The 18,248-nt window shown below is 36.8% G+C and overlaps 1 long non-coding RNA gene across 3 annotated transcripts in view; it reads left to right on the top strand.

The window, feature by feature from the left end:
• Nucleotides 1–10,131: 10,131 nt before the first annotated feature.
• Nucleotides 10,132–18,248, top strand: part of LOC144240821 (uncharacterized) — a 67,825-nt gene continuing 59,708 nt past the window's right edge. For 2 of the 3 annotated variants that reach the window (XR_013337861.1, XR_013337859.1), the window contains exon 1: nt 10,132–10,255. This is a non-coding gene — a long non-coding RNA (uncharacterized LOC144240821). Of the gene's footprint in view, nt 10,256–16,763; nt 16,877–18,248 lie in introns of those variants that run through there. The other variant, XR_013337860.1, reaches the window with a different exon arrangement.

Here is an 18,248-nt window from a genome sequence, read left to right as displayed (position 1 = left end):
GTAATGATAAATTTATCATAAAACAAAGATAGTATATTAAGAAGCATTTCAAAATTACAAAATTCTAATCTATCTCTTTCACAGATTGACTGTGAAATACATCCCAATGGGGGAAACTATTAGTAAAAAAAAAAAAAAAGACATAGTATGCTGACTTTGGGTATATTTTATATTGAGCAAGGCTATTTAAAATTCTTCACATAGCATGTTCAGGCTGCATTTTAATTAAATGTCATGCAGAAGTATTCAGCTTTTGAACCATGTGATATTCCCAGGACAATAGTAAGTTTCCAGGGAAAAATTGAGCTGCTAAAAAGTCATTTATGAAATTGTCCTTTGTTCCTTATTATTTCAAATTAATGATCTTGCTACTCAAAAAATATTCATTAAAATATTTCTCTAATAAATGATCTTGTTTGATGTCAAATGTCTTTACAGCATAATATTTGCACCAAATGATGTTATTTCAAATAATTTTTACATAATTTATCTCATTTAAACATCACATCAAACCTATCTGTTTCATTGCCCTTGGTTTTCAGATAAGAACCCCGAGACTCACTGGTTAACTATTTCTAAGTCTCAAGTCAGTATATCACAGGGCCAGAATTTTAACCTCATTTCTAAAATTTTCTGTTAAATCCTCAACTACCCTTTAGTTGAATTATGAATGATCCTTTGGCATAAGCCAAATTTTTAAAGTTTGCTGCCACAAGCACTGTTGACACCTCTGTGATACTTGTGTTACTTTCTTTTCGTCATCTCAAAAAGCAAGGCTCAAAAGAACAACTTTTATTTCCAACATTGATAGAGCGATACCAAATAAAAATAATCAGAAAGTGTAAAACCAAGATAAATATCATACAGCTGTTAAAAATCATGTTTTCAGAGGGAAGAAGAGGATGAAGAGTTATGATGTAGTTGACAGAGTGTTTGAGTTCTACAAGATGAAGAGTTCTGGAGACGGATGGTGCTGACGGTAGCACAGCACTGTGAATGTACTTAGTGCCACTGACCTGTACGCTTACAAATGGTTAAATTGGTAAATTTTGGATGGTAAGTTTTAAAAGTAGTTTTTAAAAGATGAACAGATGCTCATCCTTTGAAAATTTTGAACTCTAGGGGAAATAGGAATAACTGCTAAGAGTCCTGATCCATAAAGGTAGTTAATTATTTACGTTTGGCTTGTATAATTACAGTGGAAGCAATCTTTTAAAAATCAATGACATGGGAAAATGGTCATGATGTTATACTAAAGTGAGGGGGAAAAACAAAATGCAGAACTATATTGAATAATAGCACAGTTCTTTTTAAAATTTGTACATATACTCAATAGAGATTGAAAAAAAAAGTACCAAAATAATAGGGTTAGCAAATTTTTTTCTGTAAAGAGCTAGACAGTAAATATTTTAGGCTTTGTGGGCCACAGAATGCCTCTGGTGCATGTTCCTCTGGGTGTGTGTGTGTGTGTGTGTGTGTGTGTGGAGGTGGTGGTTATTTACAACTCTTTAAATATGTAAAAATCATTCTTAGCTTAAGGACAAACAGAAACAGGCCTTAATCAGGACTCAACTCTCTAGTGATTCCTCTTGAATGATGGAGTTATGGGTAATTTTCATTTACTTCTTCTATGCTTTTCTACATTTTCAAAATATTACACTGTGGGCATGTGGTAGGTTTCTATAATTGAAAAATAAAACAGCATTATGTTATGATCTTAAAGATCTCCTCATCTTCTGTATGCAATGTTTTTCTTCTTTCTCCTGAGAAGCTCATAAAATTAGTAGGGTGTGGCTATCATCTGTTATTCTTAAGAAAATTACCCAAGATCTGCGTGCCTCTTCTGAGAGTATGAACCACACAGAGACAGGAGAAAATGACAAATTCAGACAAACTCTAGTGTAAAGCCTTTTTGGAGACTGTATTACTTTGACTCCTGTGATTCTATTAGGAAAAGGGGGAGGGGGTGGCTAGATGTCACCTTTCAACCAGGATGGAAGCAGAAGGCATAACATCTGGCTTTAGAGCTTAGCATTGCTTTCATAATAAATAAATGGTCAAGGAAATAAGCCAGAAAAACAAGCAAAGCCTTTGTTTGCGGTCTCGTGGTGTCATGAAACTCCCCTTTTACTGTGATGAGAATATGGAAAGTCAGTTTTACTTCAGATGGGGAGTGGGGGAGGGGGTCATATCATTTGGGCAGTATCTTGCCAGTTTAATTTCATGCTCTCTCTGTCCTCACTTCTGTGATGACTTCTGTACTAGACTATAGGCAACTCAGGCCTAGTTTGTTTCCTCATCTTCCTCAATCTCTCCGATCAACTTCTGATTCTCCCCCACAACTTTCTTGCTTCTCTATATTTTCTATCCTCAATCTTTACTTTCTACTTTTCCTAAGTATCCCAATACAAGTGATCAGAAATTCTTGAATCCTGGAAACTAAACTGTTGTGCTTGCTAATCCAGTTCTACAAAGGGATGTCCCTGACGACTCGGGCTCCATGGAAAGAACAGCAGACAGGAGTGGAATCATGTATCTTAAGCCCTCTGAGAACATGGGAGTGTCCATCATGGGTCTGTGGTGACACTAACTACACGGTGTCCAGACTTTCCCAGGTTTCCTCTGCAGGAGCACAAGGTTTACTTACAGCAAAGAGTAAGTGAGGAGCCATCTGACGTGGATGGTAATTAAGCATTTACTTACAGGTTCACGGTTTTGTGAGTTTTTTGTTTTTTTTTTTTTTTTGGTAATATTAATCACAAAGNTTACATGGCCCTTGTGTCACCATCTCTACTATGGGCTAAATGCTTCTCCCCCTCCCCAAAATCAATGTTGAAATTCTAGCCTCCAACATCATGGTATCAGGAGGTGGGGCCTTTGGGAGATACTTAAGTCATGAGGACGGAGCCCTCATTAATGAGTTTGGTGTCTTATGAAAGAAGCTCTAAATAGATCTCTCACCCTTTTTCACCATATGAGAGATTTGTAGCCCATTTCCACACAGTGAGGGGTTCAGCTATGAACCAGGTCACCAGAACTTGACCATGCTGGCATCTGATCTTAGACTTCAGCCTCCAGCACTGTGAGAAATAAATTTCTGTTGTTGATAAGCCAACCAGTCTATGGCTTTTGATTACAGTAGCCCAAATGGACTAAGAAAATGCCCTTGTGTGCTTTGGTTGTATAGGATCTGGAGTTTTGGAAATGCCACTATGATCAGAGGTTCTGAAGAGGACTGTATTAACACAACTGACTTAACACCACTGCCAACCAAAGATGTTCTCACATATCTTCCTCCTTGACCGTTCCTTGCCATTCTTTTAAGATCAACTCCTAATACTTTCAAAACAGCCTGTTCCTGGCCTGTGCAAGAGAACATTCCTGCTGTCGCTGTACTTAAGAAAGAGGGAGGTGGTATTGGAGGCTAACGTCAGTAGATGAATCAGATGTGGGCTCCAGCAGGCATGGGGGCAGGAGACTCCACAGTGCACTGGCAACAGACTGAGTGTAGTCAGATGGACTGTGCTCAGAGTTTTACAGGCTCACTCACAATTTGGAAGTTACTATCTCAAGCATGTCTCTGCTGTTGTCTCATTAAGAAGCAACTTCTTCCTCTGTATTTTTTTTTTTAACTGTGCTTTAAAGCTTGAAAGGGAAATCAGTTTTGTCACAGATATGCCTATAGAATACACAGTGCTTTATTGCTCCTATTTTCAATTAATCTTTGCTGCTGTGCTGGCCTAGCGGGACCGTGTTCTCTGGCTGTGTTCCAGAAGACTAAGACTGACACCATCTACCTGTAGTCGTTTCCTTGGTGGTTTATTTCCCTCTGTTTTCCCCTGGCGGCAGCAGCTCTGTTAATTGAAGCCACCTGTTTGGTGGCATGTCCTCTATTCCCCTAGAGGGGCTGCAACTCTATGTGTTACTCCATTGTTAGCTCACCACTGTCTGCGTATGAATTCGATTGCAGAAGAGGAGCGCAGGGTCAACCTGAATCCAAATGGATTCTGCTGGGGGTTTGCAAAACTTGCCATTGGAACAAGTGCATAGATATTGCTCTGGATCACTAGCGTGCCTTGATTTAAACAAACTGAAGTGTGGAAAAGCATAATTTAGAAAACTGAGAAATCTGAGGTGATGATTCTTAGAAGCATAACCTCTGAGATAAAAGGAACAGAAGCCACTTAATTCAAGCCTTTATTTAATGATTCCTTCTTACAAAATCTCTTATAGGTGACTCTCCATATTTGGAGCATCCAGTGATAAGAAGCATATTCTCTCAAGAAGTGGTTCATGCCATTTTCGGAGAGAGAATGAAATTTCTCCCATATATTAAACCAAAATTGACTCCCCTATTTATTCAGCCCACTTGCTTGAGTAGTCACACTTGCAACTACAGATGGTCCCTGACTTATGATGGTTCCATTTATAATTTTTCAATTTTATGATGGTGCAAAAGCAATACACATTCAATAGAAACCATACTTTGAATTTCTGAATTTTGAACTTTCCCAGGCTATTGACACGTGTCACAATATTCTCTCATGATGCTGGGCAGTGATGGCAAGGCGGCTTGCAGTCAGCCACGTGATCATGAAAGTAATCTACCAACACACTCACATTCTGTCCCCATACAACCATTCTGTTCTTCATCGTCCGTATTCAATAAATTGAGATATTCAACACTTTGTTATATAATAAGCTTTGTTAGATTATTTTGCCCAAATATAGGCTAATGTAAGTATGTTGAGTATATCTGAGGCAGGCTAGGCTAAACTGTGATGTTTAGTAGGTTAGGTGTATTTTTTTTTGGCAGATTAGGTGTATTAAATGCATTTTTGACTTATAATACATTGAGCTTACAGTGGATTTATTGGGATGTAACCCCATCATAAGTCTGGGAAGATTTTTGTATATGAAAATTAAAATTCTACTCAAAATTTCAAATATTGGAAGACAACTAGGATACTCCACAAATATTTTTTCTCCAGGCAAAATATTCTCAGTGTTTTCAACCTTTCTTTATAATATCATGATTTTTAGATCTTTCTTTTATCATATTGGGATTTTTTTTCTTTCACTGACAAAACTGCCTCTCTTAAGGGGTGGGTCCCAGAACTAGGCTGTAATCTGAATGCTAGATGTAGAAGAGAGCCTATCATATCCCTTAACCAGAAACTGTAAGATAGACAGAAAATATTTTTTTTATTTCAACTTTAATCAGTAATAAGTTCTTCCTATCAGCAGTTACTTGAAATATAAATGAATTAAACTTCCCAATCAAAAGACAGAAGTGTGGGGCCCCTGGGTGGCTCAGTTGATTAAGCATTCGACTCTTGGTTTCAGCTCAGGTCATGATCTCACAATCTGTGAGATCAAGCCTGACATTTTGGGATTATCAAAAATAAATAAACATTATACATATATGTGTGTGTATATATATATATATGGGATTATCAAAAATATACATATATGTGTATATATACACATATATAATACAAACACACTAATAGAGTAGCTGAATGGATGTTTTTTAAAAAGGCAAAACTATATACTATCTGCAAGAGACTCACTTTAGATTTAAGAACACACATAGGCTAATAGTAAAGGGTAGAAAAAGGTATCCCATGCAAATATTAACCAGAAAAGAGATGGTCAGACAAAATATATTATCAAAAACTGTCACAAAAGACAAATATACAATAAAAGGGTCAAATCACCAGGAAGATGTAACAATTATCAATATATACACACCCAACATAAAAGCACCTAAATATATAAAGCAAATATTGACCGAACTGAAGGGAGAAATAGCAGCACAATAATGGGAGATTTCAATGCTCCACTTTCAATAATGGATAGAAATCCAGATAGAAGGTCAATAAGGAAACAGAGTACATGAACATTATAGACCAAATGGGCCTAATAAACATACATAGAATGCTTTACTCAGAAGCAGCAAAATATACATTCCAAGAATGCAACATACTCCAGGATAGTTCACATGCTAGTTCATCAAACAAGTCTAAACAATTTTAAAAAGGCTGAAATTATACGAAGCATCTTTTCCAACCACAGTGGAATGAAATGAAATCAATAACAGTAGGAACACGGGAAAAAAATCATAAATATGTGAAAATTAAATAACATACTTTTGAATAATCAATGGGTCAAAGAAGAAGTCTAAAAGGAAATTAGAAAGTATCTTGAGACAAATGAAAAATAAAACACAACATACCAAAACTTATGGGATGCATCAAAAGAGTACTGAGAGGAAATTTCACAGTGATACTTACATTAACAAAAAACGTTTCAAATAAGCAACCTAACTATACAGTTCAAGGAACTAGAAAAGAAGAGCACAATAAGCCTAAAGTTAGCAGAAGGAATAATAAAGATTAGGGCAGAAACAAATGAAATAGAAAACAGAAAAAGTGAAACAAAACTAAGAGTTGACTTTTTAAAAAGATCAACAAAATTGACAAGCCTTTAGCTAAACTAACTACAAATAAGAGAGAGAAGACAAATAAATCAGACATGAAAGAAGACATTACAAGTGATGCCATCAAAATAAAAAAGATTTATAAGAGACTACTATGAATAATTATATGCCAAAAATTTGGATAGCTGAGAAGAAATGGATAAATGTCTAGATGTATAACCTATTAAGACTGCATCATAAATAAATAAAAAATCTAAAAAATAAACAGATCTACAACTAGTAAAGAGATTGAATCAGTAATTCAAAACCTTCTAAAAAAGAAAAACCCCAGGAACAGATGGGTTCACTGGTGAACTCTCCCTAACATTTGCAGATTAATATCAATCCTTGTCAGAGTCTTTCAAAAAACTGAAGAGGGAGGAATGTTTTCAACCTAATTTTATAAGGCCAGCATTACTCTGATACCAAAGACAGAAGACACTATGGAAACTACAGACCAATGTCCCTAATGAATATAGATGCAAAAATCTTCAGCAAAATACTAGCAAATCAAATTCAACAGCACTTAAAAAGAATCATGTACCATGACCAAGTCATGTACCCATGACTTCCTGGGATGCAAGTATGGCTCAACATACAAAAACTAATCAATGTGATACACCACGTTAACAGGACAAAAGTTCAAAAAAACAAGATATCTCAATAGATGCAAACATCATTTTGTATATTCAACACCTTTTCATGATAAAAACATTTTAAAAACTGCAAATAGCATGAAATTACTTCAACATAAAAGTATCATGTATAAGCAGTCCATAGATAACATCATATCCACAAGTAAAAACTTGAAAGCGTTTTTGCAAGATCAAGTTGAAGGCAAGGATGCCCACTTCTGCCATTTCTCCCAACATAGTATTGAAAGGCCTAGCCAAAACAATTAGGCTAGAAAAAGAAATGAAACACATTTAAATTAGAAAGTAGTAAAATTATCTCTGTATATAACATGATCTTATATGTAGAAAACGCTAAAAACTGCACCAAAAACAAAACAAAACAAAACAAAAAAAACCCACCCTGGTAGAATAAACAAATTCGGCAAAGTTACAGGATAAAAAAATTAACATACAAAAATCCATTGTGTTTTACATACTAATAATGAGCAATCTGAAAAAGAAATTAAGAAAATAATCCCATTTACAATAAATAAATAAAATACTTCAAGGACTTATACACTGACAACTATAAAAAATACTGCTGAAAAAAAATTAAAAGACACAAATTAATGGCAAAACATCCTGTGTTCATGCATTGGAAGACATCGATAAAATGGCTGTGCTACTCAAAGCAACCTACACATTGAATGCAAACTCTATTAAAATCCCAGTGGCACATTTTACAGATACAGAAAAAACACTGCTGAAATTGATATGGGACCACAAATGAACCTAAATAGTCAAAACAATTTTTAAAAGGAACAGAGATTGCATCACACTTTCTGATTTCAAAACATATTATAAAGCTATGGTAGTCAAAAAAGAATGGTCCTGGCATAAAGACAGACACACGGAACAATAGAACAGAAGAGAGAGCCTCAAAATAAACCCATGCATATGGTCAACTGAATCTCAACAAGAATGCCCAAGAATACACAATGGAGAAGGATAGTCTCCTTAACAAATGATGTTGAGAAAATTGGACAGTCACGTACAAGAGAGTGAAACTGGACCACTGTCTTACACCATACACAAAAATCAACTCAAAATAAATTAAGGACTTAAGCATTAGACCTGAAACTGTAAAACTCCTAGAAGAAAATACACAGGGAAAGCTTCATGACCTTGGTCTTGGCAATGATTTCTTGGATATAACATGAAAAACAACGAAAGCAAAAATAGAGAAGTGGGATTACATCAAACTAAAAATCTTTTGCACAGCAAAATAGTCAATAGAGTGAACAGGCAATCTATAAAATGGGAGAAAATATTTGCCAACCGTGTATCTGAGAAGTAGTTAATCTCCAACATCTATAAAGGAAATCCTACAACCGAATAGCAAAACAAAAAACTCAATAACCTGATTAAAAACTATGCAAAGGACTTGAACTTCTCAAAAAAAATGAAGCACATAAATGCCAACAGGTATATGAAAAGATGTTCAACATCACTAATTAATAAGGAGATGCAAATCAAAACCATAATAAAATATCACCACAGCTATTAAGATGGCCACTGCTATAAACTAAATGTTTGTGTCCCCCACCCCCCCGCCCCCCCGATTCATATGTTGAAGCCTAATCTTTGTTGTGATGCTATTTGAAGGCAGGGTCTCTGGGAATTAGGTTTGGATGAGGTCATAGAAGTAGAGCCCCCATGATAGGATTGGTGCTCTTATAAGGAGATGTGGAGCCCAGAGCTCTCTTTCTCTGCCCTATGAGACCACAGTGGCAACTTTGTATGAATCAAGAAGTGGACTCTCACCAGACTACAAATCTGCCAGTGTCTTTGTCTGGGACATCTAGGCCTCCAGAACTGTGAGAAATAAATGTTTGTTGTTTAAGTCATCTAGTCTGTGATATTTTTGTCATAGCAGCCTAAAATGATAAAGATAGCCATTATCAAAACAACAACACCACACCAGAAAATAAGAAGTGTTGGTGAGGCTATGAAGGAATTGGAGCCCTTGTGCACTGTCGGTGGGCATGCAAAATGGTGCAGCTGCTATGGAAAACAACATGGAGGATCCTCATAAAATTAAAAATAGAACTACCATCTGATCCAGGCAATTCTACTTCTGAGTACACATCCAAATGAAATGGAATCAGTATCTCGAAGAGATATTCACACTTCCATGTTTATTGCAGCATTATTCACAATAGCCAAGAGGTGGAAACAACCCAATGAACATTCATCTGCGCACTGACAGATAAATGGGTAAAGAAAATGTAGTATATATATGCATAATGGAATATTAGCCATAAAACAGAAAGAAATCCTGTCATATGCTACTATATGGATGAACAGTGAAGACATTATACTAAGTGAAATAAGCCAGTCACAGAAGGACAAACATTTCATGATTCCACTTAAATGCATTATCTAAAACAGTCAAACTCATTGAAGCAGAAAGTACAATGCTGGTTGCTGGGGGGCTGGTGAGAGGAAACTGGGAGTTGCTGTTTCACAACAACTAAAGTTTCAGTCACACAAAATGAAACAGTTCTAGAGATCTACTATTCGCCATCCTGTTATAGTTAACAATACTATATACTACATTTAAAAATGTGTTGAGGCCGATATTATGTTTTACCACAATAATTTTTAAAAGCCTACTTGAATTTCCATGCATATCAATAATCAATATTCCCAGCAAAAAGAGAAAGCTGCATAGGAAAAAAAATTAAAAAGCTATGGATTTCCACCATGCCCATGGATACACCAGGCTTTGTAAATAATCTTGCCATTTGGAAGCTCATTCTTAGTCTTCAAAGTACTTAAAGGCTTAGCAAAAGTGCTCATAGGTGAAACAGCAAGAAGCATCTACCACCATTTCAGAGGGAGTCTTCTGCTTCCAGGAATAAAGTCACACATTTACAGGTGCTTCCTGTTTTTTCAAACACCTTGCCCACCTTCTGCACACCAGGCTTGCATTCTGCAAAACGTCAGCCCCACAGGAAGCTGCCTGCAAACTCAGGGAGCTCTTCTGACTCTTAACAAGGTCTTGAATATACTTTCAGAGAAATGCCAGCAAAAACTGTAGTCATGTGGGGAAGAAGAAGTCTGGAAGAAAAATACACAGAGGACTAGCACCAAAAGGGTGAGAATATTTTTCTGTGAAAATGCTGTCTGTAACTTACATATTTAAACAAACACATGTGTTTTCTTTATGTTTTGGATTGCTGTGGGTGGAATTAGGAGAACTGACTGCAAGTGGGTGGGGGCTGTCATTTCTCTGTTGTGAGGGAGGAAGGGGAAGGAGGAAGGTGGAGAGTAGGAAGGAGGGCTAGATGACTGGACTGCCCCAACTAAGCTCAGGGGAAGAATTACTAGAAGAGTTTCTCTATTTCAGGACACTCACAAGCTTGCCCTGAGATTTCAGAGCCACCATCTTGAAATGAGCACACAGAGTGTTGATTAAATTGTGATAGTGTTCACAGTGAGCTTTGATTAAACTATGCTGGGAAATGTCTTCTTAACAGGTTCACAGGTGGACTTGGAATGAAAAGAGCAGGCTCCGTACTCAGTTTTCAAATGGGTTCAGAGAAGTTGTTCAAGGTCATGAATGACAAGTCACATATTATAGGCAATGAATAATCTTGGGTAATAGATTGATTTTTTGTGTGTAAAATTCAAAACTGAAGAAATTAGTAATTTCTAGTAATATTTGTTTAGCTCCCAATTTATATTTTTATATTTGCTTTTGTTTTTTCCATTTTCAATCCATATTATCAAATTAAGTTGCATTGCATAAAAGATTTTTGCTTATTAAATTGGCTCTTTGATGCTCTTTTTTTCCACAATAAAATTAAAAATCAGCAACCACAAAGGTACGCTTCTTCCGGATAACTGGCAAAAGGGTCAGATGGGAGAAGTTTCCTCTGCTGGGATTCAAACAAGTATCTGTAACCTATACTGGGTAGAATTGGTCCATGCACATCCTAAAGAAGACCACCCCTAGCAGTAAATTAAAGGAACAAAGCTAAGGCTGATTAACTTCCTTTTGCTTGTAATAACAAAGATGGAAGAACTAGAATGTATTATGCTAAGCGAAATGTCAAAGATAAATATCATAATTTCATTCATATGTGTAATTTAAGAAATGAAACAGATGAGTATAGGGGAAAAGAAGAAAAAACATAAGATAAAAACAGAGAGGGAAGCAAACCGTAAGAAATTCTTAAACACAGAGAACAGACTAAGGGTTGCTGGAGAGGTGCTGGGTGGGGGGATGGGCTAAATAGGTGATGGGCATTAAGGAGGACACTTGGGATGAGGACTGGGTGTCATATGTAAGTGATGAATCACTGGGTTCTACTCTTGAAACCAATACTATACTGTTAAGTAACCTGTATTTAAATAAAATTTTTTAAAAAGATGGAAACACTTAAATCTTCTATAACAAAACCTTTCAAATACTTTTGTTTAAAAAACTTGATACATCTAAGAGTTTGAAAAACAATTATTTTTAAATTGTAAAATCTGTTACACAAGGATTTATTTCTCTTCCTGCTGTCTAATGTAGTTTGGTAAAGCATCTTGTCACTGTGGGAGAGAATTTATTGAGAATCCCAACATGCAAATGCTACAGATTCAAAGATGTCCTTGTCCTGAGGAAACTTACTTCCTCTTTGGACATACATATAACATAGTAGAAAAATACCAAATAATGACAAAGGCAGGCAGGATCCCAGTCATTTGGCTCTGTCATTAAATGTCTCTAGGTTTCAATTTTCTCATCAGCCAAATGAGAAAATTGGATTAGGTATTCTCTGAAACCTTTCCTAGTTTTAAAACATAAGGATTCTGGGGCACCTGGGTGGCTCAGTCAGTTAAGTGTCTGACTCTTGGTTTCAGCTCAGGTCATGATCTCATGATTCGTGGGTTCAAGCCCCGAGTCAGGCCTTGTGCTCACAATGCCACCCAGACACCCTGCAGCTTCCAACTTTCAAGGAGGTCTATAGGACTCCTACTCTTTGCCCTTTGACCCCATTCTGTTCTCTTAGTTCCCTTATGATCTCTCTCTTGCTTCCAGGTCAACTCAGGCTATATGGCCAAGTATTTCTAGTATTAGCTCCCATGATCCCATTTCTTTCTTAATCTGCCACTCAACGATCGCATTACTTTCTCTCCCCCATTCTACTCCCGAGATACTGAGCACTGTTGTAGAAAATCAGGACTGTGCCGAGTGTGTCTTCCATGCATTTGTTCTTTTTAACTCTGATTAGACTGTCACTGCTACTCAACCATTTTTTAAATTCTTCCATAATCACCGTCTTAAAATTTTGGCCACCATTCATTTTCTTTATCCTCAGATTCTTATTATTCTACCTTTTACCTTCTGAAGGTATCTTCAATCCCCCAGTCTTAAAAATTCTGATGTTACCTGATACATACTTTCTCAACCTTTCCTATCATTTCATGTCAAATTTATGCTGTATCTTCACCCAGGTACCCATTTAGCTAACATGTAAAACATTTATTATGATCCATATGATATTATGATATGTAATATGACTTAATCTTTTCAACAATTTTGTGAGGTAAATACTATCATCTATTTTACAGATGAATAAGATGTGTGCCCAACATCACCCAGCCAGTAAAGAACAAAGCCAGGATTTAAATTTAGGCAACTGCAGCTCAGAGCCAACATTCTTTCCCTCACCCTGATGGGAAATAAGGGAGAAGTGTTTGTGTTTGGGTGGGAGGTGGGATTTGAACATAGATATATATTATCTCATATCCAAAATTAGTCTGTCTCTTCTACCTCTGTCTTCTATGGCATCCTTACTCATCTATTCAAGGACTTTGTATCTGCTGTGTCACAAATCACCTCAAAACTTGGTGGCTTAAGACATCATACAGCGTTCCTCACAAGTCTAAAGGTAAGCTGGATGTTTCTGCTCACATGAGCCAATGTGGCTAATTATAGCTGTACTCACTCACATGACCAGGTGGAGGCTTGCCTGGGACTTAGTGGTCTAGAATAGTCTTATTCACATGTCTGGAAATCAGCCTGATGTCAGTTGGGTAACAAAAGTGGCCAGGCCATGTGTCACTCATCATCTAGAACATCCAGGGACTATTCACATGTTAGTGATTGCAGGAACACCCCCAAGGGCCAAAAGGGAGTGAGCCTCTGTGTACAAGCACTTGACATGTCTCTTTGCCTCACGTGTGTTATTGTCCCAGTAGTCAAGCAAAGTCATGGTGAGGCCCAGAGTCAAAGGGAGCCACAACTACAAAAGCCTACAGACTTTGACGAATTATATACCATGACTTCTCTTTGATCCCTCCCATTCTACTGACTCCTTCCCTTTATCTAACAGTTTGGTATAATACACTGTTTTAGAAAATTTCCCTTCAATCCCATTATCCCCTGAGGTACTATGTAGCCGACTCCGTGAGTATTAGAGATTGACTGAATCACCAAAAGTTCTCTGAATTAACTTCCATAGAAAACAATGATATTGAAAGGATGAGGTAGTTCAAAAATATACAATTACCACACTAATCATAAGAAACTTAAAAAGACTTTCATTCAGGGAGGAATATTGTTTAGAAATGGTGGCACAAAGTGATAAGAAAGCAGAATGACTTTTAGTTGGTTATATTTCTGTTTTTATAGTCTCTATAGACAATGCGCTCTGCATTACCTGTGCCTGAGAAAGATGCTTCCTCTGCTCAGCCCTTGCACACCAGCATGCCAGAATCTTTCTCCTGAGCCTCAGTGAGGATGCAAGACATTTGACCCTGAATGTTTTTACATCTCATTACATTTAAAAAAAAAGACAAAAAACACCTTAAATTTTTTCTCTGGCTTTCACTAAGCTCCATTTAAGAGCATATATACTTTCAGCTTTATGAGAGAGTACATAACTGCCCTGTGCTTTTCCACACTGTGTGAGAGTTTCCATTGCTCCCCATTGGTTTTAATCCTTTTCAGTTTAATAGGTATAATAACATAGCATATATTTTAATTTGCACTTCCGTGCTCTGAAAGCCTTGTATACTTCATTATACTGAACACTAAAGTGAAGTTTTTTGGTTTTTCTTGCTACATCCCTCAACCTAATTTCTTTTAGGACTAATCTCATTCCTTTCAGCTGTGATCTTTCAGGTGACAAATTAGTCACCAGTATTTTTCTGGATAAATATATCTCAAAGCAGGTGTTTACTTCACACAGCAACAGAAAAGGTAGACTATTTGCATAAGTAGAGGTAATATGGCTGTGCCTATTCTAAGGTTCAGAGAATGTCTCATAATTTTGTCTCTGATTTTTGTTCCCTGATGTACCCCCACCAGCTGGTAACCACCAGGAGCAGCCAAAGCACTGTGTGGAAGGTTGTATTTGTGATATCTGCAACTCAGCCTAAGAAAATGAAGTTGCTGTAAATCTGATAAAGATGTGTTTTTGTCAGTTTCCTACCCTTGCACAGCAGTGAGGGATTTTAGACGTGAACAGAGCTCCACTGGACTTGAATCACTTTGATAAATCCAGATAAGCATCTGAGTTCTGGGGCCTTTTACAAAACAGGAACTTCTTTTCCTTTATGTTTTAATTCCAGGATTTCATTGGGCAGATGAAGGTTGCTTCATTCCTTTAGAAAATCTCCCTCTGTGTTTATGTAGCTCATGATTGACTTTCCTCTCTTATTCAGACAAGATTTGGAAGCACAAGCTGGTGTTCAATTCAGTGAAAGCATCAAAATATCCAGCAACGTCAAATCATTAAATAGAACATTATGTAGTTATCAATAGACATTTTGAAGCCTTCTTAAAAAGGTCAATGAAGAATCTTAGATGATCTACAAATGTCCATGAAATAAGGTTAAGTCAGTGTTAATTTATATCTTTATCTATAGATATTTGGCAGTTATGCTTCTATCTTACAATGTGTCTATCCAACTATCTAGAGAAAGAAAATATACCAAAATATTAACAGTGAGTATCTTTGGGTGAAGAGATTATGAATTAGTAAACACTTAAAAAAATATTTTTTCCAATAGTTTGACCACAAGCATGTATTATTTTTGTAATCCAAAATGATTAGAAGTAGTACTTATTAGTAAAAAAGATAATGTGGCAAAAGTTCTGGCAAGACTTAGTCTTATACTATAGAAGCTTTGAGGCAGTAATTTAATATGTACAATTAATTTTCCTTTTGCTTTCTTGAGTTTGACATTGGTTTGAGAGAATAATGGAATTACCAGATTTTATAAACATACCATTCAATAAATTCAGACATGTACAGGCAAGTTTGGTAGCCTGCTGGGTCTTTCTGCATGAAGGAAAGAGGGTCTAGGTAATGAAAAGTTTATTATTTTCTTGGAGTTGATGGTTGGTACCACAATGCCATCCCCAAACCCCATTCACTGTGGCATCAGGGAATATTTTAGCCTCTCAGGCATTGGGTGGCATTCCAGGTGACAAAGGCACACATCATTACAGGAGAGTTGGAGTATAGAAGCTTAGTTGGGGGTGACCTTGGGGGTAAAGAAGAATTCAGTTATACCTTCATACAATAACACCAAGTTTCCTTCTCCTTCAGAGAACAGCCGTTGCCCTCAGGAGAGGAAGCTATGAAAGATAAGGAGTTAAATTAATGCTTATTAATCAGCTGATACAAAGCAAATAGGTCAAAAGTCACTCAGTTTCATTAATATCATCAGAACACCATTACACCCATGTAGAGGCCTGTTAGAGAAGAGAGACAGTTGATGGGTGATGTCATGAGGATCTCCTCCCCTTCTTGAGTTCCTACTGTATTATATAAAAAAAAAAACAAATTCATTTCTTAGATCAAATTTAGAGATTTTAAAAATATGCTACTTTATTTTAACTTATTAAAACCCTATATATAGTTTCCTAATACTAGGGGAGAATTTAAACTTTGCAAAGCAACTGAGCATGTTTTTATGAAACGTGTCTAGCACTATACTCCATATTGTGGAGGCTAAAGAGAGAAGACATTCCCTTTAAAGAAAGATCTTAGGACCTTATTGGGAGGATAATAATAGACATGCACATGGCATACAAAATACTACACAGTCCAGGAGGTATGGTAGGATGAAGTATTGATGAAGAAAGTGGTCTTTTGCGATTTTAGAATATAAACTCCGGATTTGGCCCCCCTGAAAATCTAATCTCCCTTCCTTTTATTACTATGGGAAAGTTACTTAACCTCTGTATGCCTCAGCTTCTTCATCTGTAAAATGGTGAAAAATTAAGTCTGCTGCATAAAGTAATCCATATGCCCTGTATTCAGAAGTGTTTCTAACACATAGATGGAGCTCAATACAAACTAGCTCTTACCACTGCCAAAAAAAAAAAAAAAAAAAAACAGTTCAGAGAAGACATCTGATACTTGTAAATTATCAGTTGTCAGTGTTGGACCAGGGTTTTGACAGAAATGGCATGATCAGCTTTCAAAGAACATTTTTGGGTTTGCAGTTTATAAAAGGCCAGGAATTGTTCATTCCAATGACAGCTTCAAATCATTCCCATACAGAAAGCAAAGTGGAAGAAATAGGTCAGTTGATTATTTTCTTAAATAATCTCTGATCACTGATTTGAGGTTTCTCTTGGAAGTTTGAAAGTTTATGACCATCCATGGCTCATGATGGTGACAATCCTGAGGATATAGGAAACTCACTTCCCATGCAGGAAGAAAACATTCTATGGAAGAGATAAGAGTATGCAATGGAATCAAAAAAGGTAAGAAAATAATATCCATTCAGTCAGTCAACATATGAAGTACCTACTATGTAAGGCATGGCACTAGGATCTAGAATCTAAAATTAGCCTGTATCCTCAAGAGTTTAATGACAATTCAGTGATAAAATGGAACATGAAAAAGGTTAGAACAAGTCCATCCAGAAGGCATGCAAGGGGTATTTGTGGCAGGGATTCGGATAGGCCTCCTGGAGAAGATGCCGTCTGAATGCGATGCAGGGGGCCAAGTACTGCAGGTATTCACGATGGCTAGAGTGTCAGTGTGGGAAATCATGGCACGGAACTATGCCTGGAGACTGAAGTAGGGGCCACGTGAAGGTCTGCCTTTATTCAGACCCCAAAGTGAGTCCACTGAAAGATTTAAAGATGGGGGATGACATTTAACTATTTTCATTTCTGGAAGATCACACTGGTTGCACACTGGAAGCAAACTGGAAGGTGGAAAAGAACTGAGAGTTTCTGAATTTTATAGCCAAAAATCTTGTACCGTCTTCTGTGTGTATGAAGTCTGTAAAGTGCAGTGAGGCTCGCTCTCTTAAGTCTACGTGGCTTGCTGGTCCAGTCCGGTGCTATTACCCATCAGTCAGTCTTTGTCAGCCTCCCACTCAGCTCCCTATAATTAACGATACAGCTGCCACAGTAGACAAACAGGAGGAGAATGAGGTATGGACTTTTTTTGTTTTCCTCCTCTCATCTAGTCAATGTAAGGAATTTCACTAGGAATTTTTCTCTTTTGGCGAAAGCATTAATTTATTAACCTATCAGCTCCCCCCCCCCCAAAAATCTTAACATGGTATTATGGTCTATTTAAGTGGTTACCCAAAATATTGCATTCCTGATGTTGAACTATGTAAGAATGATCCTGCATGGTTCTTAGTTGCAATAAAACAAAAATGAACAAAAGCAACCCAAATATCTATCAAGAGAAAACAGATAAATCATCTTTTGTCAAATCATACCATAGAATTTATATATGAGCATAAGTGAGGGAAATACAGTTGCATACTTTAGGAGAGATGACTCATAGGTGTATAATGTTAAACGAAAACCACAAGTCTCTGAGGGCCACACACAGTATAATAGCATTTTTATCTCACCCAAGAACAAATCTGAATTACTTATTACTAAACAATATATGTATATGCAGGAAAAGCAAAAATAAATAGCCAGAAAATGATAATCAAGTCAGCATATTCCTCAGAAAGAGGAGGAAGGTAGGAGCACTGGGAAGGAGCACACAGACAACCTCAAGGCATTGACATTGGTAAAGTTGCAGTTCTTGCCTTTTGCAATGACATTAATTTCTTAATTTTGAAAACTGTGCTGTATTTAAATAAAGTGTTAATATTTAGGG

The sequence above is a fragment of the Crocuta crocuta genome, unplaced genomic scaffold (assembly GCF_008692635.1).
Source record: "Crocuta crocuta isolate KB4526 unplaced genomic scaffold, BGI_CrCroc_1.0 scaffold97, whole genome shotgun sequence".
Classification (NCBI taxonomy): domain Eukaryota; kingdom Metazoa; phylum Chordata; class Mammalia; order Carnivora; family Hyaenidae; genus Crocuta; species Crocuta crocuta.
The sequence above is the reverse complement of the archived record's forward strand: the minus strand, read 5'-3'. Positions and strand labels throughout refer to the sequence as shown.